This window comes from Theropithecus gelada, chromosome 19 (assembly GCF_003255815.1).
Source record: "Theropithecus gelada isolate Dixy chromosome 19, Tgel_1.0, whole genome shotgun sequence".
Lineage (NCBI taxonomy): Eukaryota > Metazoa > Chordata > Mammalia > Primates > Cercopithecidae > Theropithecus > Theropithecus gelada.
In genome coordinates this window covers 36,355,943-36,361,959 of record NC_037687.1, presented here as the reverse complement: position 1 = coordinate 36,361,959, position 6,017 = coordinate 36,355,943, and positions in this window count along the sequence as shown.

Below are 6,017 nucleotides of genomic sequence, written 5' to 3'. Positions count from 1 at the left end.
CCTCAGCCTCCTGAGTAGCTGCGACTATGGCATGTTGCCACCACACCCGGCATATATATATATACACACACACACACACACACACATATAGATATACATATACACATATGTATATATATGTGTGTGTGTGAATATATATATAATTATTTGTTTTTTGCAGAGATGGAGGTCTCACTATGTTGCCCAGGCTGATCTCGAACTCCTGAGCTCAAGCGTTCCTCCCATCTTGTCCTCCCAAAGCGCTGGGATTACAGACGTGAACCACCGCGTCCCGTGGGGCTGTTTTCTAGCGGGTGGTAGGATAGTCATGGTTAGAAAAATATGTTCGGTTCCGGGAGGCAGAGGTTGCAGTGAGCAGAGATGACGGCACTGCACTTTGGAATCACAGCAGTAGTGAGACTAGGAATTCCCACTCTCATCTGGAGGATCTATGTCGCTTTGAGATATCAGAGCAGCCTTAATTTCCAGCCTAGGGGCAGAGCTTTTTTTATTTTTAATTTTTAAATATTTTTGTAGAAACAGGGGTCTTGCGGCCGGGCGCGGTGGCTCAAGCCTGTAATCCCAGCACTTTGGGAGGCCGAGACGGGCGGATCACGAGGTCAGGAGATCGAGACCATCCTGGCTAACACGGTGAAACCCCGTCTCTACTGCAAAAAAACTAGCCGGGCGAGGTGGCGGGCGCCTGTAGTCCCAGCTACTCGGGAGGCTGAGGCAGGAGAATGGCGTGAACCCGGGAGGCGGAGCTTGCAGTGAGCTGAGATCCGGCCACTGCACTCCAGCCTGGGTGACAGAGCAAGACTCCATCTCAAAAAAAAAAAAAAAAACAGGGGTCTTGCTATGTTGCCCAGGCTGGTTTCCAGCTCCTGGCCTCCCAGGTCCTCCCACCTGGGCCTCCCAAAATGCTGGGATTACAGGTATGAACCACTGCGTTATCCTGTCCCGTACAGAGATTCTGAAGAGGGGTTTCCCGCAACAACATTTATCTTAATTCTGGAGTTTCCAGGGCATGGTCCCTGGAACTATTTTCAGAGCAGCCTCTGTGTTAATGCCTTTACACAGAGAAGGCCTGCTTTCCTTGAGCCTATCAAATTGCTTCATTAAAATTTTATGTGGCTGGCTGGGCACGGTGGCTCACACCTGTAATCTAGCACTTTGGGAGGCTGAGGCGGGTGGATCACGAGGTCAGGAGTTCGAGACTAGCCTGACCAACATGGTGAAACCCCGTCTCTACTAAAAATACAAAAATTAGCCGGGCATGGTGGTGTGCACCTGTAATCCCAGCTACTCAGGAGGCTGAGGCAGGAGAATTGCTTGAACCCAGGAGGTGGAGGCTGCAGTGAGCCGAGATCGTGCCACTGCATTCCAGCCTGGGCAACAGAGACAGACTCCATCTCAAAAAAAAAAAAAAAAATTATGTGGCTGAGCACATGGAGAGGCACTTTGAGCACTTTGGGAGGCCAAGGAGGGTGGATCACTTGAGGTCAAGAGTTTGAGACAGCCTGGCCAACATGGTGAAACCCCATCTCTACTAAAGAAGGAAACAGTCTCTGTTGCCCAGTACAAAAAATTAACTAGGAGTGGTGGGGCACGCCTGTAGACCCAAATACTTGGGAAGCTGAGGCATGAGAATCACTTGAACCCAAGAGGCAGAGGTTGCAGTGATCCAAGATTGCGCCTCTGCAACATAGCAAAACCCTGTCTGGGCAACAGAGCAAGAGTGTCTGGAAAAAAAAAAAAAAAAAAAAAGGAAGAGAAGACATCCAGAACCCAGATAGTCTTGAAGCAGGTAGAGAAAAGCTCAGAGCTAATAAGGAAAGAGACCACTACTACTCCTGCTGCTCTCCTCCCCTCACCTTGCCTAGTTCACAAGACAGGAGGAAAGAGAGAAACAAAAGTAAGATAAATAGCCAGACAACCTTGGCACCACCACCCAGCCCTAGGAGTTAAACAAAGTAATAATAATAACATCAACCCCTGGCCTAAACTACTTGTGTTATCTGTAAATTCCAGACACTGTATGAAAAAAAGCATTGTAAAACTTTGTTCTGTTAGCTGATGCATGTAGGCCCCAGTCACGTTTCCCACGCTTGCTCAATTTATCACGACCCTTTCACGTGGACCCCTTAAAGCTGTAAGCCTTTAAAAAGGTCAAATATTTCTTTTTCAGGGAGCTCGGCTCTTAAGACGCGAGTCTGCCGACTCTCCCGGCGGAATAAAAAACCTCTTCCTTCTTTAATCCAGTGTCTGAGGAGTTTTGTCTGCGGCTCGTCCTGCTACACTAAGAGAATGTTTCTCATTTATTCCAGGCATGAGGTCTCATGCATGTCTGGCTCAAGCTAGACAAAGCTGAGGACCCAGAGGTGACTCAGTCTGGCTGGTTGGGGAGAGAGGTAGGGACAGCAGGTCTGAGACACAGGGAGGTGTAGGGATTTGGGGAGCTCAGGGGAGGGAGGAGCCAGGGAAAGGAACTCCTTACTGAGAAGGTCCCCTAAATAAGACCTTCTCACCCCTGGCACCCTTTCCTGTTGTTTTTGCAGAATTTCTAGACCATTTATCTGTCCTTTGAAGACACACCCTAGATGGGGTTTATAGGCTCAGCTGTGAGATGTTCTAAGAAATAGACTTGGCTTCACCCTTCTCAGCTGTAGGACCTTGGGCAGAAAACTTACCTTCTTCTGGGTTCCAATTTTCTTATCTGCAAAATGAGGTTGAAAACAGTTCAACAGCCTGCCATAGTACAGGTGCTCAATGGGAACTGTCCATCATTATTTTGTCACTATCCTTGACTTCCTACCTTTGCCACCTCCACCCACTTCCAGGCCCTGCTGGGTTAACCTGTTTTTTTGTTTGTTTGTTTTTGAGATGGAGTTTTGCTCTGTCACCCAGGCCAGCGTGCGGTGGTGCAATCTCAGCTCACTGCAACCTCTGCCTCCTGGGTTCGAGACTCTCCTCCCCCAGCCTCCCAAGTAGCTGGGATTACAGGTGCATGCCACCACACCCAGCTAATTTTTGTATTTTTAGTAGAGATGGGGTTTCGCCATGTTGGCCAGGCTGGTCTGGAACTCCTGACCCCAAGTAATCCACCCACCTCAGCCTACCAAAGTGCTGGGATTACAGAGGTGAGCCACCGTGCCCAGCCAGATTTAACCTATCTTAACTTGGCCACTTTTCCATCAGCACACCCTCTGCCCCATTCAATGGGCAGCAAAGCATAAACGCAAATTGCCCGGACTGCAGGGCCAGGCTGAGGGATTCAAATCCTAGCTCTGCTACTTCCTGGCTGGGATGACCTTCCCCTCCAAACTTCATTTTCCTCCTCTGTACAAGGATGATAGTAGCGTCTCCTCTTAAAACATTGCTATGGGGCCAGGCGCGGTGGCTCAAGCCTGTAATCCCAGCACTTTGGGAGGCCGAGACGGGCGGATCACGAGGTCAGCAGATCGAGACCATCCTGGCTAACACGGTGAAACCCTGTCTCTACTAAAAAATACAAAAAACTAGCCGGGCGAGGTGGCGGGCGCCTGTAGTCCCAGCTACTCGGGAGGCTGAGGCAGGAGAATGGCGTAAACCCGGGAGGCGGAGCTTGCAGTGATCTGAGATCCGGCCACTGCACTCCAGCCCCGGCGACAGAGCCAGACTCCGTCTCAAAAAAAAAAAAAACAAAAAAAAAACATTGCTATGGGGATTAAATAAATTAACCACATAAGGACAGCTTCCAGTGTATAATAAGTGCTAGCAATTAATACTGTAATTAATATATAACAATACCCTCACTGGTCTTCTGACTTCTATTCTGCCTCCTTAAAATCATGGTTCTTGAAAATAGCTGTGGCCCTAGAGGCTGGGCACGGTGGCTCACACCTGTAATCCCAGCACTGTGGGAGGCCGAAGTGGGCAGATCACCTGAGGTCAGGAGTTTGAGACCAGATTGGCCTATGTGGTGAAACCCCATCTTTACTAAAAATACAAAAAAAATTAGCCGGGCATGGTGGTGGGTGCCTGTAATCCCAGCTACTCAGGAGGCTGAAGCAGGAGAATTACTTGAACCTGGGAGGTGGAGGTTGCAGTGAGCCGAGATCTTGCCACTGCACGCCAGCCTGGGCGACAGAGCGAGACTCCATCCAAAAAAAAAAAAAGGCGGGCGCAGTGGCTCACGCCTCTAATCCCAGCACTTTGGGAGGCCGAGACAGGTGGGTCACGAGGTCAGGAGACCGAGACCAGCCTGGCCAACATGGTGAAACCCTGTCTCTACTAAAAATACAAACATTAGCTGGGTGTTGTGGTGAGCACCTGTAATCCCAGCTACTTGGGAGGCTGAGGCAGGAGAATCGCTTGAACCCAGGAGGCAGAGGTTGCAGTGAGCCAAGAATGCGCCACTGCACTCCAGCCTGGGGGACAGAGTGAGACTCCATCTCAAAAAAAAAAAAAAAAAAAGAGAGAACGAAGAGTCACTTCAAACTAATATAATGTGTGGAGGTCATTTAGATCTTGAGTCAAGCAAATCAAGTGTAATAAAAAGATATTTATGAGATATGATGTTTGACATTTAGCTTCAGAATCATTTGGGAAGAGTGGATGGGGGGTAAATAACACTAGTCATGAGTGAATAATTTTAAAAAAATTTTTTTAAAGATACGGGGTATTGCTCTGTTGCACAGGCTGGAGTGCAGTAACACAATCATAGCTTATTGCAGACTTGAACTCCTGGGTCAGTCCCACTCCCTACCCACTCCCTATCCCAGTGAAATAGCTAGGACTACAGGCTGCCACTAAGCCAGGCTTTTTTTTGTTGTTTTTTGTTTTTGTTTGTTTTGTTTTTTTAAAGATGGGAAGGTGTCTCGCTATGTTTCCCTGGCTAGGATTTTTGTTTGGGTTTTTGGTTTGTTTGTTTGTTTGTTTTTGAGACAGAGTCTCACTCTGTTGCCCAGGCTGGACTGCAGTGGCTTGATCTTGGCTCACTGCAACCTCCGCCTCCCAGGTTCAAGCCATTCTCCTACCTCAGCCTCCAGAGTAGCTGAGATTACAAGCGTGTGCCACCACGCCCGACTAATTTTTGTATTTTTAGTAGAGACGGGGTTTCACCATGTTGGCCAGGCTAGTCTTGAACTCCTGACCTCAAGTGATCCGTCCACCTGCACCTCCCAAAGTGTTGGGATTACAGGAGTGAGCCACCGCGCCTGGTCCCAGTCTAGTTTGGAACTCCTGGGCTCAAGTGATTCGCCTACCTCTGCCTCCCCGAGTGCTGGGATTACAGGCACGAGATAGGGAGCCCGGCCTAGACACTTTCTAAACACTTTCCATTGATTATCGTATTTAATCCTAACAACGCTCCATTTTATAGATGAGGAAACAGGCCTAGAAAGAGAGCTAGAAAGGGTCACACAGCTAGAAACTGGCACAGCCGGATTCCAAACCAGTTACCCAGGCAATGTGGCTCCAGTCCAAATAACCCCGCCAAACTCCCAGGGATCGCAGACCTTGCGGGTTATCGGACTGGAGACCCACCCGTGCAGAGGACTTTTATGGGCACTTCCTGGTCCTTCCTGCACCAGGCAGGAAGGTGCACCGCCACTGCTCGGGAAGAATGCCGAGCTACATGCCACCCCAGGCCTAGCACCACGAGCATGGGCCAGGGCACCTCGGGACCACCCAGGCTTCCGAGGGGGAAGGTAGATGGGGACGTGGCTGAGAATCTTGAATCACCCAAGAGCGAGGTGTGCCGAGGCGCTATGCAAATAACGTGCCTTTTATTGGGCACTGGCTGTCTCTGAACCCGGAGTCCCGCCTCCGCCCTCTCTCGAAGAAATGGTCAGACTTTTTGCAAACGCCTTGAAGGGTGGAATTAGCAGCGAGCTCTTGAAACTGCCTCTGGAGATGGAACCCAGCGGAATTCTCGAAGAGAAGAAGGACATTAAAAAGAGGGGTGCATGTATTGATTTCCAAGCGCAGTTTGTCCATGTTAGCCTTGCATGTGCTTGACTCCAGTCAGCCACCGTAGGACCCGCCACCGGCGGTGC